General features: G+C 40.2%; 1 pseudogene; it reads right to left on the bottom strand.

The window, feature by feature from the left end:
* LOC110542664 (stabilin-2-like) overlaps window positions 1-21,837 on the bottom strand; it is a 146,515-nt pseudogene that overhangs the window by 35,966 nt on the left and 88,712 nt on the right.

Genomic DNA, 21,837 nt, shown 5'->3' with positions numbered 1-21,837 from the left:
ATGACAAAGACTCTCTTCAGCTACAAAACAGCTACAGTGTCCCTACCGTACATGTTTATATCCTCTCAGAGTAAGGAAAGATAGTTTCCTTCTAAAAGATTACACTTCCCTCTTTCCCTTGTGGCCAGACCAACCAGCTGAAGAAGCAAGGGACTATGATGTACTAATAGTTTCCATCCACATAAAGGTCTGCATTTGCTCATATGTACCATTTAGGCATCCATACAAGTGGCTGATAAGTTGGCCCTGTGTCGTGAATACATATTGTCCTATCTGTGGTAGCTATTTTTATCTCAACTTGACAAGCTAAAGTCATGTGAGGAGATGCCTCCTCTCAATAAAGGAAATGCCTCCATAAGATCAGGTTGTAGTACTGCCTCTAGGGCATTTTCTTATTTAGTGATGGATGGGGCAGGGCTCAGTCCATCTGTGGTTGTGCCATCCCTGGGATGGTGGTTCTTGGTTCTATAAGGGAGCAGACTGAGCAAGCCATATGAAGCAAGACAGAAAGCAGCAACACTCCATGGACTCTGCATCAGCTCCTGTGTTTGTTCAGGTTCTCACTCTGTTTCAGAGTTCCTGTTATGACTTCCTTTGATAAGATGAACAGGGATATGGAAGCTTATGCCAAATAAGCCTTTTACTCCCTAAGTAGCTCTTTGATTTTGGTGTTTCATCACAGCAATAGAAAGTGTAGTTATGATACAACCTAAAAGCTAGACCTACAGTTTACTTAACAGTAAAACATAGGTGAACGTGGGTGTGGTGGGAAACTTCAGGTTCCATATGCATCACAGATAGGAGAGCTGTAAGGACATGGTCTTCTAGACCTTGAAGGCTTAATATTCATGTCACAACAAAATACACATTTATGTAGGCCTGAACTTTGAAAAAGCAACCTATGCTTTTCAAGTTTTTAACTCCTGATGGGTACAAAGCAAGCCAAGTGATGTGGGCTGGACTTCACCTCCACTCACCTTTTGAGCAAGTGCCTTTATGCAGCACACAGCCCACATACCTGTACACAATCATCCTAACCATGGAGGCATGATGCCAGTTGACAAAAGAGTTCATGAGGGAGCAGTACAATCCAGGGGCTAAGAAAAGAACAATCATGAATTTAGTCCACTGACTTATTATTGAATTTTGCCTCATGTGTGACAGGAGGATGATATAGCACTCACTCACATTTTAGTATTATAAGAAACACAAGGAACACCAGGTGGGGGTGTGATATGTGGAATCTAATGGATGTTCAGAAGTTCCAATGGAATATACTCAGCAATCAAAAAGTAGGAAATCATGAAATTTGCTGGAAAATGGTGGGATCTAGAAAAGATCATTCTTAGTGAAATATCACAGAAGGAGAAAGACAAACATGGGATATACTCACTTATATAGTCCTATAAGATATGATAAACATAATGAAATCTATACACCTAAAAAAGATAATCAAGAGAGCAGACATGGGGTACGGTGATCATTCCTCATTTAGAAAGACAGATGGGATTGAACGTTTGACAGGAGTCTACTGAGCACATCTGAAAGACTCTAACTAGCAGTGTTTTCAATTCAAAGACTCATGACCAAACCTTTGGCAGAGTACAGGGAATCATAAGAAAGAAGGGGAGTTAGTTTGATATGGAAAGGATAGGAGCTCAAAAGGACCAAATATATCTGGGAACAGGGTCTTTTCTGAGACTGACAATCAACCAAGGACCATGTATGGATATAACCTACAACCTCTGCTCAGCTGTAGTGGTAGCTTACTAACCAATTGGTTTCCCAAAGTAAGGGGAACAAGGACTATTTCTAACAGGAACTCAATGACTGGCTCTTTGGCCTCCCCAACCCACAAGGGAGGAGCAGTCCTGTTAGGCCACAGAGGAGGGCTTTGCAGCCAGTCCTGAAGATACCTGATAAAACAGGATCAGATGAATGGGGAGGAGGTCCCCCCCCATCAGTGGACTTGGAAAGGGAAACTGTGGAGATGAAGGAGGGAGGGAGGGACTGGGAGGGAATGAGGGATGGGGACACTACTGGGATAGAGAGTTAATAAAATGTAACTGATAAGAAAAAAATAAAATTCAAAAAAAAATGAACTTGTCATGAACCCAAAATATAATGGCACTACCAAGTAACAAAAAAAAAAAGAAGTTCCAATTATCATACATAGGGCAAGGAGTTTGTGTTGAACCCTCCAGGACAGAGTCACTAAAGGATAGCAGGAAACAGGCATCATGTATAGGATTGATAGTGGTCCTGCCAAGTACATTCTAAACAGAATTTCCCATGGGATTTCAAAGCAAGAAGGGAATCAAGCCAGCATTTATTAAAGGCCCTTTACTGGCAAGCTTGAAGTAGAGGGTGTTATTTAATCTTCGCAAAGAAAGATAAATGAAGCTTGGAGGGATTAGATGACTTCCACAAGATTATTCAGCTAGTGAAGAACTCAGATTCTATCATTTTAACATAATTTGTAGGTATGGACTGTGTGGGAAGGACACTGAAGTGTTGGGACTCTCTATTCCATGGTGATAAGCTCAGAGTAAGAGGTGGGTTGAGGTGCCATCTTACTAAGGAAGCCCTGTCTATTCAAAAGATGTAAGAAGGGAGAAGAGGTGAGTGTGTGTTTTTTGTGTTCACTGAGCCTGGAGTTCAGTATTTCATCTAGACTGGGTGGCTAAAGATCATTTTGTTTTTTCTCCTCTGTGCTGGAGTTACAGATCCAGGAAAATGTAACCAGCTTTTTATGTGGACACTAACAGTCCGAATTCAGTGTGACAAGCAATTTACCTACTGAGCCATCTCCACAGTCCAATTTTATGTTCTTTTAATCATATTTTATAGGCATTTTAGTACTCTTGAAAGCAAGACTAGAGAGAAAACTGTGGTCTGCAGTGTCACTTGGCATTATATGGAATCATAATTTCCCATAAAAGCTAAATCTCTTCCTTAACACTGCTGTGAGAAAAGTGTCTAGATAATGCAGGAGGATTGGCAGGACTGTCAAAATCAGGGAGACCTCCAAGCATGCACTCTTTTGAACAGAAATTGTCCAGTTATGGTTTTTAAAAATTGAGGATATAACTGCCTCATGAGAACAATATATTGAAAATACAAGGAAATAATTCTCTCCTTAGACTTACACCTCCTGAATGTTTCCTGTGTGTTGGAAATTTCTTCTAATATGAAGATCCTAGCACAGTAACTGGAACTCATGAGTTAGCTGACAACCCATTTTCCATGTTTTTCTTCTTTTCATGCCTATGAGTACTTTTGAATTGGGACTTAGGTTGAAAAGTGAAAATCTTTTAGATGTTTTCCAAGTATTCTTTCCATTATCCTCTTTCTTAGGATACCTTAGCACAGGGAGAGGAGTGAATACTGATAACCAATGTCTTTCTCCCTTATTCTTGATTTTAGATTTGTGCCTCTTAAGATGTTTCCATGTACAAGAGAGAGAATATGCAGGAGGCAGCATGAAACGGAGGCCCTGCTGCCAGAGAGGTGGGGTGAATTAGAGAGCAGTGTCTGATTGAATGGAGAGAGCATCTTGACATTCTAGCAAAGATAGTGATGCACAGTGAGCCTCATTTGGTATTAAGGCTAAGCATTATGTATTTGACCAAAATGCACTCTAAAGGAAGACATCACAGAGGGGAAGCAACTCTGCCAGGTGGGAGGGGGCATCTTTACCTTGATGATGATGTGTATCACTCCATTTGTTGCTGCATTGTCACAGTCCACAATGGATGCCCCCCAACTGTGATATTTTGCAAGTGCAAACTCAATGGGAAAGTGAGTGCACTTGATTTTGTATTACCTCTGGGTTTTCTGCCTTTTGAGCATCAGTATCCATGTAGTTTTGGGCCATTAAATACTTTAAATTGTGAACCATTAGAGATCACAAACTGATAGACAATCATATTCTACATGAGGGGTATTCTCTGACTGTCAGTCTATTCCAATCTGGCAGAGAAATTTTCATTCAAAACATGGCTTCTCTGACAAGAGATCACATCCAAACACCACACCTAGGCTGGAATACAAACAGCATCTTTAATCCAGGAGACAGAGGCAAGCAGATCTGAGTTCAAGGCCAAGTAGCAAATAAAGAAAGCTTAGGTCCAGATATGGTGATACATTCATTGTTTAATCCCAAACAATGAAAGGGACAGTAGTTTGTAGAAAAAAGCACCCACTTTTGAAAATGATGTCTAATTGAGTGACAGAAACATTGATGATTAGAGAAAGATTTGACTCTCATGAGAAGAGAGCAAAGGTAAGTTCCTTAGAGAAAAGAGAGAGAGAGAGAGAGAAATAGAAGAGAGAGGAGAGAGAGAGAGATGACAGGAGACAGTTTTCCTGGGACAGTGATAGTTAGGTTTCAGAGAGAAAACAAGCTAGACTGAGGTGAAGAATGAATGAGCTAGATAATGAGAAGATTTAGCAGATTGCTGGAGTTAGTCTGAGGTCAAGCAGAGCAATTCAGGGGCTGAGAGAGAAGCCAGATTGACTCAGTCAGCTGGGAGAGGAGTTTGAGCCAGAACAGTAGAGTTGAACCACCCAGCCCAGACCTCAGAAAGAACAAGAAAGGGGGAGCTTATTAAGCAGTAAGTCTCAGAAGTTGACAGCCTTCCATGTCTAGGTTAGCAGAAGGAGGCAGTGAGCCTTCTTGTCAACAATTGAAACAATTGAATTAAGTTCCTGTTTACACAGTCTCTTTGAGTTTATTAAAAAGAAATGTAGAGGGAATTCACACAAAGCACTATTCAGAGGAGATTCCTTTAGATCAGTAACATGGAAATCAGTAAGCCAAAGAGGCAGCCTGGAACATCTCTGTCCTTCATTACCCTCCCAGGGAATCAATTCTTGCCAATACCTATCTTGGCCTGCCAGAGGCCTTCAGCACTATGAGGATATCAACTCTTGTTAGAGCCCCCTCATTTGTGGTACCTTTTACAGAGATCTCTGCAAACTAATAGAGACAGTGACTATCTACCGTTCAAGACAAACGGAGCTCCATTTTTCTTTTTTCTTTTTTTTTTTTTTTTTTTTTTTTGGTTTCCTTTTTTACCTTACTGGGACCTCTGTTTGCAATTTCTTTGTGATCTTACAGAGGAGGGACATTTGCTTAAACCTGCACATGAGTTCCATGTACAAAGGCTGTGGTATCACATGTCATCTGTAACATCTTGTTAAAATGGGATATTTTAGTGTATTAGACACAGGAATGAACTTGAGAAACACTTGTGTTTGATGGTTATCTTCTGGAGGCCAGGATCTTGGTGCATTTATTTTGAGACTTGTAGGACTTATAGCATGCCAGGGTAGATGTTAATGTTTCGAAGAAAAGTGAAGGATTGAAATGCCAATGAATTTACAAAGCACATTATATGAGTACACAAAGTCATGCTGTAAATTAAGAAAATTAATAAGGATAATTACCTCTTATGTGCAGTGTGGTGTTTCAGAGCAATTTTATACACTATGCAGTGGTCTAATTAGGAAACTTAAGCTCTCTGTCATCCTCATCCTTTATTTATTCCTGGGATGACAATGTTCAAATCCTCTGTTCCAGCTATATGGTTGATTTACATGGGAGCTCTAGAGATTACATGTGCGACTCCACACAAGTGCTCACAGAGATCCAATTGCCTCTGTTTTCTCTGGGGCTGAGGTTAAAATCTTTTTTCACAGTGCCCTATTGTACTCCAAATTTGTATTTAAACAATTCAGAAAATAACATGAGTGTCCCTGGAATTTCCAAAGACTTGTAAGATATCCATGAAAGCACATGTAGGCTATAACATGCACTTGCTGTGTAGGCTCAGCTCACTACATTCTTTTCCCAGTGCTCATAGGCTGATTGGGAAGCTGGGATGCTCTGAGCCATTGCTGCCTAAGGTGTCACTGTGACAGTAGTTGCTTGCTAGAACCCTCGCATATTTGTACCTTGTCAACTCATGGAAAGACTTTAACACCCAACCAATCATAAGCATCAAGCCAGACTTATCCCTTAAAGTGGCATGGGAGTCCTTGACAGACTATAGGAAACTGGAAAGAGACAACCAGGTTCTCTGGAGCTCCACACTTCTGTGGACATTGCCCTTGCTCTATCACCAAGATACCTGTGTCTGCAGAGTTGGCACTCACCATAGGCTTGTAGTTTAGCTAACTTACATGACATTCTGTTACTGGTGATGGATCCACTGGGAGGTTTGTGTCACTACACACCAGAATGAAGTGTGTGGAATTGAATATGTTCACCCTTTCCAGGTCATGTCAGGAGGAGCTTGCTGCTCTGCATTTTGGATTACTGCTTCAGAGAGCTAATCCTTTTCTTTTTCATTTTTTCTTATTCTTTTTCATATAATATATATTTTAAAGATTCCTTTATTTTATGCATATGAGTGATTTGCTTTCAGGCCCACCAGGAGAGGGAGTTAGATTGCACTACAGACAGCTGGGAACCACCATGTGTTTGCTGGGAACTGAACTGTGGAAGAGCAGTCAGTGCTCTTAACTAATGAGCCTTCTCTACAGCCACATTCAATATATTTTGTTCATGTTTTCCTGTTCCTTAACAACTCCCAGATCCTCCCCCCTTTTTTCCCCATACAACATTATGTTCTCTCTCTCTTAAATACACAGAAAAACACAAATGAAAATCAAAACAAACAGAAAGGTAGTAAGACAAAAAAAATAAAGAACAAAAAAAAATCCCACGAAACCTGAAATACAACCATGGGATTCGTTTTGTGCTGACCATAAACTCCCAGTCATGAGTCCAGCCCTGGAGTATGGTTAATATACACAGTGACACTCCATTGGATAAAAGTGATTTTCCCTTTTGTAATAGCAAGTCTCAATGAGCTCTGGATTTGCCATGGAACAATCCCCAAGGCACATGAACAAGGAAATAGCAAGAAGTACCTTAAATCTCAGGAATATATATTCCTGGGCTGGAGCCCTGAACTTCACAGAAGGTAGAAAGCTAGCCAAGCACCCTCCCTTTTAAGCCCTCTAACTGTGAGAATCTATTTTCTGCTCTTGCCATGGTAACTTCCCCTTGATTTGAGACTGTTTCCTCAAACTCTGAGCCAGAATAAACCCTTAAATTGCTTTTGTCAGACACTTGGTTAATTTCCTGGGCAAAAAATAAATGAATATATTGGTGTAGCCTAGTTGTTTTTTGTTGTTGTTATCATTGTTTTCCTCTCTTTCTATTTCTTCTCTTAAATATGTGTATATGTGTGATCATTGTTGTAACTGGGTGATGCTCACACAGGCATCTATTCTCTCTGTGAACGTACCTGGAAATATCCATCAAAATAATTCAGAAAGGTACCACTTCCCAAAGAGCTAGATGACAGTGCTCTTATCCCATCTGCCTTGTCCAGGTGAAGGAAGCTTCCCAGCAATGATGTTGGTAGCATGTGCAAGGATGACAGGGTCTGCAGTTCCACCACTCTGTAAGTGCCTGGGACTGTGTGGTATCTAAAGTGCCTAGTCATAAGGGTCACAATAAAAAAATAAATTCATGTCCAGGGATAAATGCAACAGGAAAATCAGCTCTGAAGTCAAATTATGACATTCAAATTTCATGTCCTCCCGTATGCCATCTTCACACTAATGTTTGCAGTGAGCCTTAACTGGAATTAATCTTAACCACCTGTGCCTCACTTTTCACATCTGTCAAAAGTGTAACAAGCATCTCAAAGGTATTCAAAGGGTTAACGGAGCATTATAGAAACCACATTGCTTGGTTTACCAGTGGTTCTTCAAATGTGGGTTGCAATCCCTTTGGGGGACTCATATCAGATAAACTGCCTATCAGATTTACATGACAATTCATAACACTGGGAAATTTACAGTTATGACATGGCTATGAAAATAATTTCATGGTTCAGGTCAACACAACATGAGGAACTATATTAAAGGGGTGCTACATTTGGAAGGTTGAGAACCACTGGTTGAGAGTCAGCTGTTAACAGATAAATTGTCCTGACTCAGGGAAGTGTTGCTTGTGCCATCCTGGTGAAGGATCTTGTCCCTATTCTGCATCAGATTAAGGTATGTTCATCCTGACAACAGTCATAGAGCATGGAAGATAAGATGAAGGACACCCACATTATCATATCAGGATTATTGTTCTGTGACAACCAGAAGGGTTTCTCTTTCTGGTCCATGTCCTCAATGGCTTGCTGAGTTGGCACAAGGACAGTGAGATTTGAGGTGGTAGTCAGCATGGACTGCAGGGAAACATTCTGAGTCACAGGAGGAGAGAAAGTGGCCTGAGTACTGTTAGCCTTGCTGGACAGACTTATATGATATTAGAGATGGTGGCATCCAATGTGATGTAACTCCAGGCACACTGGGAAGATCCTAGAATTTCCTTCCCCACTCCAAGCAGACCTTGGCTTGATGACTCACTTTCTCTTTTGAGACTCAATCTTTTTTTCCTCTTTAATGTGTGGATCTTTATAACAGTGAAGATTTTCATGACTGGGTCATACTTGTAAATTGGAATGAAAAGGCAGATAAAGAGTCTTGTGTGTGTGCATATGTGTTTGTGTGTGCAAATGTGTACAAAGGACTATGTGACTTCTACTATATCTTTAGAGTAAGAAGGTTGGAGAATGAAGCCTGTCTCAAACTCAACAATGTCTCATTCATGTCCAGAAAAGTTATTGTTATGTTCAACAATTGGATAGAAAAATATTCAACCAAAAATAAATAAAAAAACAGCCCAAATCCCCTAAATCTTGCTTTATAGAACTTACTGAATCCAGTTATGTTGGCTTCTACCTGTATTCCCATCACACAGGGAGTCAGAGGCAGGTGAATCTCTTTGAATTAGGGACCAGACTGGTCTACAAATTGAATTCCGGACAGCCAAGACCACACAGAAAATCCCTGCCTCAAAACAAAACAACAACAACAACAACAAAACCCAACAAAGAACTTACTGATTTCTGGTGAATATTTCCTTGGAAAGATTTTCAAGTTTGAACACAAAATCATTTAAAGCAGGCTGTGGGGAAATGTGCCCTATATAACCTGCTACTGTGCTGGCATTGCAAGGGGTGAGACTGGGCATAGCCACAGGAAAGTCAGCATGCCCAGAGAGAAAGCAGTTTCCTGCCTTGCTTTATGGAGAGGGTTGTACTGAGCCTCTACTGTAGAAACAAGTGGTTCTTCAGGATACAGGGAGCTGTTCTCTGAGTGACTGCTGCTGAGGAAGACCTATTTTGGCCCATACTTACAGAGAAGGACAATCTGTTATGATGTCTGGCTAGGTTAGACATCCCAATCCATTCAGCCTAAGAGGACAGAGATCTAGACAATTGGGCAGGGTGAGACTGGATTCTTTTAGCTTTGCTTTTGATACAGTGTTTCTGGGTGTAACAGCCCTGACTATCCTGGACACTCTTTGTAGAAGAGGCTGGCTTGAACTCATAGAGAACCACCTGCCTCTGCCTCCATAGGGCTAGGATCAAAGGCATGCCACCAAAACCTGCTTGAGAAGAAATATTTTATGTGATCCTCCATGGGGTTGGAAAGTAAGCTCTACAAATATGTTAGGCAGAGAGTTAAGCATATATGCAGTTCCCAGGTCACAACTGTAAGTCCAAATTTTAGTGAATTATGAGGTAAGTCACATTAAACTTTCTGAGGAAGCTATGTGATTTCTTTAAAATCCATGTGGTGGCTAGTGCTATTCTTATGTATTTGAGTTGCTTGGAAATCAGCTACCTGGCCTTTACCTGAAGTTTCCAGCTTGGCTATCCAGCACAAACTCCTTATCTGTAAACTAATTTATGTTGTCAGGACTAGCATGCTAAGGCTGGGAATCACATTTATCCACTGGTAAAATACAGCTGCTTATGAAAGAAATGACATTTCCTCATTCATTTATTCAAAGGAGGGTGGGAGAGCAGAAATAGAACATAGAAACATCATCTCAGTCTCTTTCTGGATGGCCAACACCTGCCCCCTTGACCAGTGCTGTCTACAGAGCTGGCCTCCCCAGTCTGATGTTAACCAGCGCCCCACCTATGTGAGCCTATAAGCAAAAACTGCAGGTGGCCTCCACAGTCAGGGACCTGAATCTCCCCTAGAGCAGAGGTCCTCAACCTTCCTAGTGCCATGACACTTTAATACAGTTCCTCAAGTTGTCCTCCCCACAAACAAAAATTATTTTCTTTGCTACTTCATAACCGTAATTTTCCTATTGTAAATGCCTGTGCTTTTTGATGGTCTTAGGAGAGTCCCCTGAAAGAGTCATTCTACTTCAAAGGGGTTGGGACCCACAGGTTGAGAACTGATCCTTTACAGGTAGGCATGTGCAACCTATTGCCACTACAAAACCATGTTGTTGTCTACAAAGTTGACACTTGGAAACCATAGAACAAAGAACAATTACAAAGAAAAATGCAAGAGCAGGCTTGATAATATTTTAAATAAAACAATTTTGGACCATAGTAATCTGGGGGTTTACAGACCTATGGGCTACAGTTAAGACATGCCTGTCCCATTGAGGTGAGGTCTAGCTTACTAGACACCTAGGCATTAAGGAGGGTCCTAAAGCAAACAGCCCCCAGTCAGAGCCCATGTGGAGGAATCTCCACACTAGGGCATGGGGCTAACATGCCTGGACTTATACTGTAGTATTGCCACAGCCTACAGAAAACAAGTTTGGATAGAAATGATTAAACCTGGGTGAAGTCTCATCAGGGATGACCAGAGGAAGTTATTCCAGGATGCAAACTGACTAGGCTGGAAGGAAGTTTGAAATGTTAGTTCATTCTTAATTCTTTCTCTTAATTTTGTTTTCCACTTAGAGAAAATTTCATCATATACAAAAGGCTTTATGGATCCAGCTATGAAATCCCTTTTAACTTCCAATAACTTTGGTTACTTCTTTGCTTATCCTGAGAACCTTAATTCTAGTGACCTGAATTTGCCTGCAAATTGTTTTGCTTGATACAACTACAATGACAGACAATTTCACATAAATAGTTACATTTCTCTCTCTCTAGCTGTGTGTGTGAGAGAGGTGGTTCAGAGCTGTGTGCAGATTGGGCAAGAAGCTATTGGTGAGACTTTTCCCTGACTAGTTGACCACCCACCTCCCTTAATTCTTTCCATTTTTGAAACAGTTTACTATCATGAAGTCCAGGCTGTTCTCAAGCTTTCTGTGATCCTCCTGTTGTAGCTTTCTGAGAGTGGGAACTACAGGCATGCCTGGATTCAAAGCAATTTACTGAAGCCAAAGCCAATTAGTGAGCCAAAGCCATTTAGTGGAGCCAATGGCAATTAGTGGAAAAGTTACCAAAAGCCACACTAGGACCCTAGGTCATGGGTGATTGATTTAGGTGAGAACATCTGCTTGTCAGTCTTGGAGCATCTTTGAGACATCTTAAGGAAACATTCTTGAGATATCTTGCATGAGGTATCTCAAACCATAAAACAGTTTTGCAATCTTCTGCAGCAGTAAATTAGTAAGAGGTAAGTCAGAATGATGAATTATGGGAGTAAGCATGACTTATTTTTACAGGGTCTCAAGGAGTCCCTCAAGATGGGAGGATTAAGGTGAAGGAGTGTGGTTATTTGAATTCTGCCTCTTGGCCTTGGCAGATACTGGTCTCATCAATAGTTCCATTTCTCAGAGATTGTCCTTGACACTCAGTCTCTGAGTGGGGTTCTCTGAGCCTGAGAAGTAGATAGCAAGCTCCCTGCACCCTTGGGAAGCAGACAGCAAACTTTGTATAACCTTGAGTTAATTCTGCATGCCTTGCCAGGTGGCACAGATGTGTTGCTACTGTGAAAAAAAAAATTGCTTGTATCCTTTGCTTTATAAGTGTTGTTTGCATGTTCAGTAAATTGAGACTTGATCAGGAATCTGTCTTGCCTCCATGCTTCACATCTCTATCTCCCAATTTCCCTCTTTCAGGTGGATCCTGTTCATCTAGCCTGTGGGATGGGTCAGTTGGTGCCCAAAAAAGGGACGTTGAAAAAGAGGGTCAAAAGTGAGAAACACTGGTTTTTGGAGCTCCAGATGCCTAAGTAAAAACAGTGCTTCATGATACCGCCCATCACACAGAGGAAGATAAGGTAGGCAAGCAGCTCAATCATTGGGCAGAGTAGTAGCAGGGACTTATTTATGGGACTTTAAAATCAATGTTAAAATAAACAGGACAAATTGGGAGAAATGACCTTATACCCTTTAGATTGTAATTGAAGTATGTCCCTCCTTCCTAGTGTAAGGTATGTAAATATGGAAACATGGAGAGTGTAGGGAAACAATTGCAAGAGTATTACACTAATAATGGTCTTGAGATAGTACCTGTTATATGTGTTCCTCTGTGGAATCTAATTAGAGATGTGTTGGATCCTAGGCTTGAGACTGATAAAATGAAAATTTTTTATCTCAAAAGATAAAGAATGGATACATAGTAATGTGAAGAGGAACTGCCTCTGACATAATCTGATTGGCCTGCTCTTTGATCACCTCCCTCTGGGGGGGAGCAGCCTTACCAGGCCATAGTAGAGGACAATGCAGCCACTTTTGATGTGAACTGACAGACTAAGATCAGAAAGGAGAGGAGAACCTCCCCTATTAGTGGATTTGGGGAGTGGCATGCAAGCATAGGGAGGAGGGAGGGTGGGATTGGGAGGGGAGGAGGGAGGGGCTTATGGGGGGATGCAGAATGAATAAAGTGTAATTGAAAAAAAAAAGGAGCAGCCAAACAGGGAGGAAAAAAAATACTTCTATTGTTCTTTCAAATGTTCATAAAGGAGCTCAAACAGATTTGTGTTATTTTAGTGCAGAAAATAATTTAAGAGCTAGATAGTGAGGATGAAGGGGAGTCAGAGGAAGAAACTGCCAAGTCTCATAATTCAGATTGGCTGCATTGCCCTCTGCCTACCCCCTTTCCCCCATGGGTTTCCCTGCCAAATGTGCAGGAGATACAAGACCTCTGCAGGAAGACATTACTGTTCTTCAAGAGAAAGTCCAATTGGAAAGGAAACAAATTCAGTTATTAAGAGAATTAGAAAAATTAAAATAAAAACAATAGTAATAATAATAATAATAATAGTAAATAATAACAATAATAAAATTGTATTATTTGCACTGGTAAATTTTAAAGTTGGTTTTACTTTTAAAATTATAAATGTGCTTTATGATTTCACTCCTAAAGAGCATGGTTTGTTTTAATATTACAAAAATAGGTTTTAAAAAATAGGTAAATGTTTAAAAAGCAGGGACCACCATTGTTCTTTCTCTTTGTCTCTGGTTTTTTGTTTGTTTGTTTGTTTGTTTTTGTGTGCTGGCTGTCTACTTTGGTTTCTGGTATTGGTTTGCTCTTGAAGTCCATGGAAACATGGGGAGTTTGCAGTCTAGTTAAAGGAATATGAAGGACCCTCCAATTCCATAGGAAGGGGCTTATAAAAGCTCTACTTTTTTGGCACCAAGAGAAAGGGTCGCTGAGACCATATTTTGTGTGATAATAGGGCTGCTGGAGCCCACTCTCCATTTGGAAGCTGTGGAGAAGGCTATGGGTGCTCTGCTCCTTCTGGTATCTATGTGTGTGGAGGGGACCCATGAGAAGGACCACTCCTTCTGGAATTTGTGGTACTTGTGTCCAGTAGAGGCTGGTCAAGCTCTGGTATTTGAGTATTCTAGTTACTCAAGGTGACAATGGAGGATTTCTATGGTCCTTTGATATGTCTCTATGTGTGCATATGTTTATTTGTGGACAAACAGATGATATTTTCAAATCTGGCTGATGATATTAATATTGTTAGACATATATTAAGATTTTTAGACATGAGCCAATTTGACTCAACACCTCTGAATTTGGTCCTGGACCATCAGAGGTAAATTTTATAATACATTTTAAAATTTATCAGGTATTTTAAAACAATAACCATTGGTCAGTCTAACAAGAAACTTATATCAGTTTCTCAAACCTTTAGGTGAGGTCAAAAGACCTTGGTATTTATTTTATTAATTTTGAGAAGTAAAAATCAAGCCATGCTGTTTGAGCCAACTAAACAAAAACCTCAGTTATTACAATACATCACTGTTAAAAAAAAAAACTATGAAATACATTCTTCATTTAAAAAGGCTGGATGTCACTGGCCAGCAACAACAGCTAAATACCACCTGAGATACAGCTGGACAGACAGAGAGAGACAGGGCAACACAGAGAAGGATACCTAGTCTACATGCTGATTTAATGAGTGTCAGGTTAACACTTATATAGGTAAAGTGTGCAAGCAGTTTCTCACGCAGGCAATTTTACTTAGCCAAAACATGAGAGGTCTCACTCCAGGTTGCACAAAGTTCGCAGTCTGTTCCCCAAGGGAAACTTGGGAAACTTGCAGGGAGCTTGCTATCTACTTCTCAGGCTCAGAACACCCTGCCTGCAGAGACTGACTGCCAAGGACAGTCTCTGAGAAATGGAATGATGGATAAGACCCACATCTGCCAAGGCCAAGAGGCAGAATTCTAATTACCAGACTCCTTCAGTAAGGGATAAGAAAAAGAATTTAGTTAGCTTCTTTGTTTCAATTAATAATATTTGCCCCTGGTTTCCACAAGAAGTCACTATTGATGTAACACACTGGCAGAAAGTTGGAAATTGTCTTAAAAAATTTATGATTCTTCTGGTCCACAAAAGGTGCCTGTCCAGACATTTTATTACTGGAATTTGATTAATGATATTCTTCAGGTCAGACATTCCCAACCTGACTTGGCTGAGGTAGTTATTCAAACTGGAAAGTTCCTCAAAAAGAATTCTAGAGGCAGTCCCAAATCCCTTGAAGTAGGTAGGGACAAGGCTGCACTACCCCAACATTCCCCAGCTCGCTCCCTATCTCCATACCTATGCCAGAACCAGAGGCTCCAGTCCTACTTCAGCCTGCAGCACATTTCCTTTACCCCTCCCTTTACAACTCTTCACTTGTAGACACAGGACAGTCATAATGACCTAACATTCCCTGAAAAGGCTTCTTCCCTTGTGGAAAAAGTAGCCAGATGCTGTAATGTAGACTGGCATCACCTTCCATCTTACCTGGCTCTGGCAGCTGCCCCCTTTTTATTGACTCCATATATTAAAGTTCTTCCTTTCTGTGCACCAGCCTTATCTTTTGATTCTGACATAGAGGATGCAGCTCAGTACACTAAAACTAAACTCAGTCAGGAGGTGAAATCCCTCAGGGGAACTGCTTCAAAAGAAAGGAGTGCATTTAACATGTCATAAAGAACTGCAGGAAGTTTTCTCCTGTACCAATGAGTTCTATGGCCTCCCAAACTCTTTTTTTCAAATTGATTTAATGTGTCTGGTTTTATGTTGAGGTCTTTGATCCACTGGAAGTTTAGTTTTGTGCAGTCTGATAAGTATGGATCTATTTGCATTTTTTCTACATGTAGATATCCAGTTTGACCAGAACCCTGTCTTGAAGAAGCTATCTTTTTCCATTGTATGGTTTTGGCATCTTTGTCAAAGATCACGTGTCCATAAGTGTGTGTGTGTGTGTGTGTGTGTGTGTGTGTGTGTGTGTGTTTAATTCTGCTTCTTCTGTTGGGTCGATTTGATCCACCATTCTGTTTCTATGCCAGTACCATGCAGTTTTTATTACTTTTACTCTATAGTACAGCTTAAGATCAGGGAAGGAGATAGCTCCAGAAGAGCTGTTATTGTAGAGGATTGTTTTAGCAATTCTGGGTTTTTTGTAATTCCATAGGACATTGAGAATTTATCTTTCCAGTTCTGTAAAGAATTGTGTTGGTAATTTGATGGGAATTGCATTGAATCTGAACATTGATTTTGGTAAGATGGCCATTTTTACTATGTTAATCCTGCCAAGCCATGAGCATGGGAGATCTTTCCATCTTCTGATCTCTTCTTCTAATTCTTTCTTCAGAAACTTGAATTTTTTTCAAACAAGTCTTTGACTTGCTTGGTTATGTCATTTGTGGCTATTGTGAAGGGTGTTGTTTTCCTAATTTCTTTCTCAGCCATTTTATGTTTTGTATACTGGAGGGCTACTGAATTTTTTGAAATATTTGTTATTTGGCCACATTGGTAAAGGTGTTTATCAGCTGTAGGAGTTCCCTGGGAGGATTTTTGGGGTCACTCATGTAAACTATCATATCATCTGCACATAGTGATAATTTGAGTTCTTCCTTTCTAATTTGCATTTCCTTGAACTCCTTCAACTCTATTATTGCTCTAGCAAGGAATTCCACTACTATGTTGAAGAGATATGGAGAGATTGGGCAGCCTTGCCTTGTCTCTGATTTCAGTGGGATGGGTTTAAATTTCTCTCTATTCAGTTTGATGTTTAGTTATGTGCCTTTTATCCCTGATCTCTCCAAGACTTTGAACATGAATGGATGTTTGATTTTGTCAAATACTTTTTAATCATCTAAGGAGATTATCATGTATATTATTATTTTTTCATTAAGTTTGTTATTATGGTGGATTACATTGATGGATTTTCTTGTATTGAACCACCTTTGCATGCATGGGATGTAGCCTACTTGGTCATAGTGGATGATATCTTCGGTGTGATCTTGTATTCAGTTTGCAAGTATTTTGTTGAGTATTTTTGCATCAATGTTCATAAGGGAGATAGGCCTGAAATACTCTTTCTTTGTTGGGTCTTTGAGAAGTTTACTTTCTGAAGTGACTGTGACTTCATAGAATGAGTTGGGTAGTGCTCCTTCTGTTTCTGTTTTGTAGAATCTTTTGTAGAGAACTGGAGTTAGGTCTTCTTTGAAATTCTGGTAGAATTCTGTGCTGAAAACATCTGAACCTGGCCTTCTTTTGGATGGGAGATTTTTTATGAGAACTTCTATTTCTTTGGGGGATATAGCACTATTTAATTGATTTACCTGGTCTTGCTTCAGTTTTGGTTACATGAAATTGATCAAGAAAATTGTCTATTTCATTTAGATTTTCAAATTTTGTGGCATATAGAGATTTGAACTTCCTGAACAGAACACCAACAACATAGGCTCTAAGATCAACAATCAATATAGTGGACTTCATGGAACTACAAAGCCTTTGTAAATCAAAGGACAATGTCATCAAAACAAAATGACTGCCTACAGATTTGAAAAAGAATCTTCACAACCCTTTTTTCTGACAGAGCATGAATATACAGTATGTATGAAGAAATAAAGAAGCTGAAAAGAAGCAAACCATGTAATCCAATTGAAAACTGGGGAAGAGAGCTCAACAGAGAATTCTCTGCAGAGGAATATAGAATGGCAGAGAAACACTTAAAGAAATGCTCAATTTCATTAGCCATCAGGGAAATACAAATCAAAAAGACCCTGAGATTTCACCTTACACTTATCAGAATGGCCCAGATGAAAAATTGAAACAACAGACAACACATGCTGGAGAGGTTGTAGAGAAAGGGGAACCATCCTCCACTGCTAATTGGAATGTAAACTTGTTCAACCACTCTGGTAATGAATCTGTGGTTTTCTCAGACAACAAGGAATCTGTCTTTTTCTCAGATAAATAGGAATAGCGCTTCCTCAAGATCCAGTCATACTATTCCTAGGCATATATCCAAAAGAGGCTCAATTACATATAAGGACATTTGCTCAACCATGTTCTTGCAGCTTTCTTTGTAATAGCCAGAAGCTGGAAACAGGTCAGTTGCCCCCAAACTGCAGAATGGATGCAGAATGTGTGGTACAACTACACAATGGAGTATTACTCAGCAATGAAAAATAAGGAAATCATGAAACTTGCAGGTAAATGGTGGAATCTGGAATCATCCTGAGTGAGCTGTCCCAGAAGCAGAAAGACACCAACAGTCTATACTCATGCATGCAGACATGTAATATAGGAAGAACCTTTTAAAATCTGTACATCTAAAGAAACTACACAAGAGAGAGGACCCTGACTAAAATGCTAACTCCCCATCCCAAAAAGCAAAGAGGAAGGGCATCAGAAGAAGAAAACCGGAAACAAACTAGAAAGCAGCCACAGAGGGCCTCTAAAGGCTCTTCTCTACAGACTATCAGAGCAGATGCTGAGACTTATGGCCAAACTTTGGGCAGTGTTCATGGAATCTTATGTAAGAAGTGGGAAATAGTAAGATCTGGAGAGGACAATAACTCCACAAGGAGAGCAACAGAACCAGAAATTAGAATACAGGTGTCTTCCCAGAGACTCATACTCCAATCAAGTACCTGCATGGAGATACCCTAGAATCCCTGCATAGATGTAGCTCCTGGCAGTTTTGTGTCCAAGTAGATTACATAGTCATGGGAAAAGGGACTGCCTTTTACATAATCTGATTGGCCTGGTCTTTGATCACTTCTGCCTGAGTGGAGAGAAATCTTACCAGACTTCAAAAGATGACAATGCAGTAACTCCTGATGAGCTCTGTTAGACTAAGATCAGAAGGATAGAGAGGAGAAACTTCCCTGTCAGTAGACTTGGGGAGGGTCATGTGTGAAGAAGGGGGTGAGAGGGTAGGATAGGGAGGGGAGGAGAGAGGGGCTTATGAGGGGATACAAAGTGAATAAAGTGTAATTAATTAAAAGAAATATAAAAATAAAAAAAGAACTGAGGGAATTGGATCTTGAATTGACCCAACCCTTAACTGAAGCTGTCTCCCTCCCTCCCAAGACAAGAAAAAGGTTCCTAATACCCTGCAGGTTTTTCCTGTAACTCCTAGCAGTGCACAGGCTCCTGCCCTACCCCCTGCCAAAGAGGTCCCGTCCATCTCAGGCCCTGTAATTGAAGGTGAGGATGAGGAGGAGAATCTTACCTCCAGTGAAGGGGCCCCTGCAGATGAAAATGAAATTTCTGCCACCTCAGCTGGGTAGTGGCATGGAACATATGAACAACCGTATTGCCTCATTGGGCTTAGATATATAAAAAAACTAAAAAAGAAACTTTCACAATATGGCCAAGTTGTTCCCTTCACACTGTCCATAAATGAAACTCTGAGTGGAAAGTGGCTGACACCTAATGATGGGTAATTTTTGCTTCTTGGTATATTGTCAGGGGGTGATTTTGTCCTCTACAAGTCAGATTTTAAAGAATTTTGCAAGGAAACCAAATGGTGTAACACGGTGGCTTGGCAGAGATTTAAACACTGGATCTTGCAAAAATTATGAGCTAATAACCCTTATGACACCAATAAGAAAACAAGTCAAGTATCCTCCTGGTCTTCTTTATCAAATACAAAGTGCAGGACTCAAGGCTTGGGAACAGATTCCCCCTAAGGAAGCCCTAACAAACTCGCTAGCTAAAACTCAGCAAGGACCAGAGGAGCCCTATAGTAATTTAATCAGCCATCTTACTGATATTTCAGAACAGATTCTGGGCTCACATGAAAATGAGAGTGAATTCATAAAACCTCTAGCTTTCCAAAATACTAGCCCTCCCTGCCAAGCTGCCTTATGGCCATACCCTAAAGGCAAAGACATTTCTGTTTATATCAAGTACTGTGCAGGCATCAGCTCAGCTCATTCTATTGGCATAGCTTTTGGAGCTAAATTCCAGGGACTAACTCAGGGCACCCTCCTTAAAACTTGCTTTAATGGCAAACAACCATGACATTTTGCCAAGGAATGCAAGGCCTAATCCAGAGGCAGCAATAATTTTGGTTCCTTCCATGCTTACTGGATTCAGACTATTACTCAGGATTGACCCTTCCTCAATTTAAAATTGGATGGAAAAAGCTCTGATGCTACCATAATTAAACACACACACACACAAACACACAATTGGCCTCCCTCCTGGCCCCTTTCAGCTTCCTTAACACACCTCAGGGTCATGCGTTGAAAGTCCAATCCCCAGCAAAGTTCTAAACTCCTCACATGGACAGATGAGGAAGGAAATACATAATGTGCATGGCCTAACAGTTAATCTCTGGTGTTTAGATATTCTTTCCGAGTTAAATGTCATTATGTATAGTCCAAATGAAATTTTTACCCACCAAATGCTAAAAATAAAACAGACCTTCCTTCCCAGACAAGGCTTATGAAAAAATTCTCAGGGAATAAAACAACCTATCCAGGTAATTGAAAACAAGACCATGCAGGATTAGGCATGACAAATTTAGCCTGAGGGTTCTTGGCATCCCTCAACTCCATGCAGACAATATCACTTGGAAATATGATGAAGCTGTTTTGGTTGACCAGAAATGTTAGCAGCCAGTATGGCATTAGTACAGGAACAGGTTGCCACTGGTCACATTGAACCTACTCCTCCTCCTTGGAAAAAAATCCTATTTTTGTTTTTAAGAAAAAGTCTGGCAAATGGAGGTTAGTGCAAGACCTTGGAGAAGTTAATGAAACTATGCTTACCGTGGTGCTTTACAACAAGGACTGCCTACCCCTGTAGACATCTCTGCTGACTTTTATAAGACAGTTATGGATCTTAAAGACTGCTTTTTTACCATCCCCCTGCATCCCCAGGGAAAAAAGTGCTTTTTTTAAGGCTGCCAGTAACAAACTTCAAAGGGCCTATGCCTTGCTTCCAATGGAAAATTTTGCCCCCAAGGCATGGCTAATAGTCCCAAAGTGTGTAGCCCAAATTATTCATCCTTATAGAAATTTTTGCCCTTCTATTTTTAAACTATGTTATATGAATTATATCCTTTTAGTTGTACCTGATGGCTCACTGTTGCTTCATTCTTGTCAAAAACTTTCAAAAAAATTAATAGATTATGGTTTACTGCTTGCACTAGATAAAATTCAATTAGAAGACCCATATTTTTATTTAGGAGTTGAGCTCCATTGTCAAAAATTACTACACAAAATATCCAGTTAAAAACTAGCCATTTAAGACTTTCAATGATTTTCACAAGCTCCTAGGAAATATCAATCAGATAAGACCTTTTCTTAAACTCACTACGGGGAGCTTAAACTTCTCTTTTATATTCTCAAGGGAGACTCTAAACCTTCTTCCCTTCACTCTTTAACACCAGCAGGGACAGAGGCCCTTCAGTATGTGGAAATAACTATCCAAAACAAGCTAGGTACATTTTATTTCCTCTAAGGAACCCCTTCTCATTGTCGTGTGTACCTCATCCCATAAGCACACTGGGTGTTTTGGCAACATAATCTCCTGATATGGACTCATTTCTCCACCTCTCCCACTAAGGTTCTTGCCCTTAATACTCCTTTCTTTTGCAGAACTCATCTTTGTGGGACACAGACAAAGCTGTCAATTTTTTGGCAATTTTGTGATAAAATAATACTGCCCTATTCTAAATGTCAGTTAGTGGACTTGGAAAGGGGCACTGTGGAGATGAGGGAGGGAGGGAGGGAGGGAGTGGGAGGGAATGAGGGATCGGGACACGGCTGGGATACAGAGTTAATAAAATGTAACTGATAAAAAATAAATAAAGAAAGAAAGAAAAAAAAAAAGAATAGCTGATGCAAACTACTGATATTTGGCCCATTGTCTGTTCTTCCTTTTCTGAGATAATTGATAACCATTATCCTGCTAATGAGTTACTTCAATTATAAAAAACCCACACTCTCATCTTCTCCTAAATTACTTTCCCTCAACCATTATCAGAGGCACATTTAGTGTTTACAGATGACTCCTATCATGGGGTCCCTGCCTATACTATTAATGAAAAAAATTAATTCTATCCAATCTCCTTTTAAATCAGCACCACTTATAGAGCATTTTGCAGTAGTTAAAATTTTTCAGATTTTAGTAAATTTCCCTTTTCATCTTTATACTGACAGTGCCTGCCTATACTGACCACTCTGTTCCACTTCTTGAAAGGGTTTCCTATATTAGATCTTCTACAAATGTTGATCCTCTT

Source organism: Meriones unguiculatus, assembly GCF_030254825.1.
Source record: "Meriones unguiculatus strain TT.TT164.6M chromosome Y unlocalized genomic scaffold, Bangor_MerUng_6.1 ChrY_unordered_Scaffold_35, whole genome shotgun sequence".
Taxonomy (NCBI): Eukaryota; Metazoa; Chordata; class Mammalia; order Rodentia; family Muridae; genus Meriones; species Meriones unguiculatus.
This window is presented reverse-complemented; position numbering and strand designations above follow the sequence as displayed.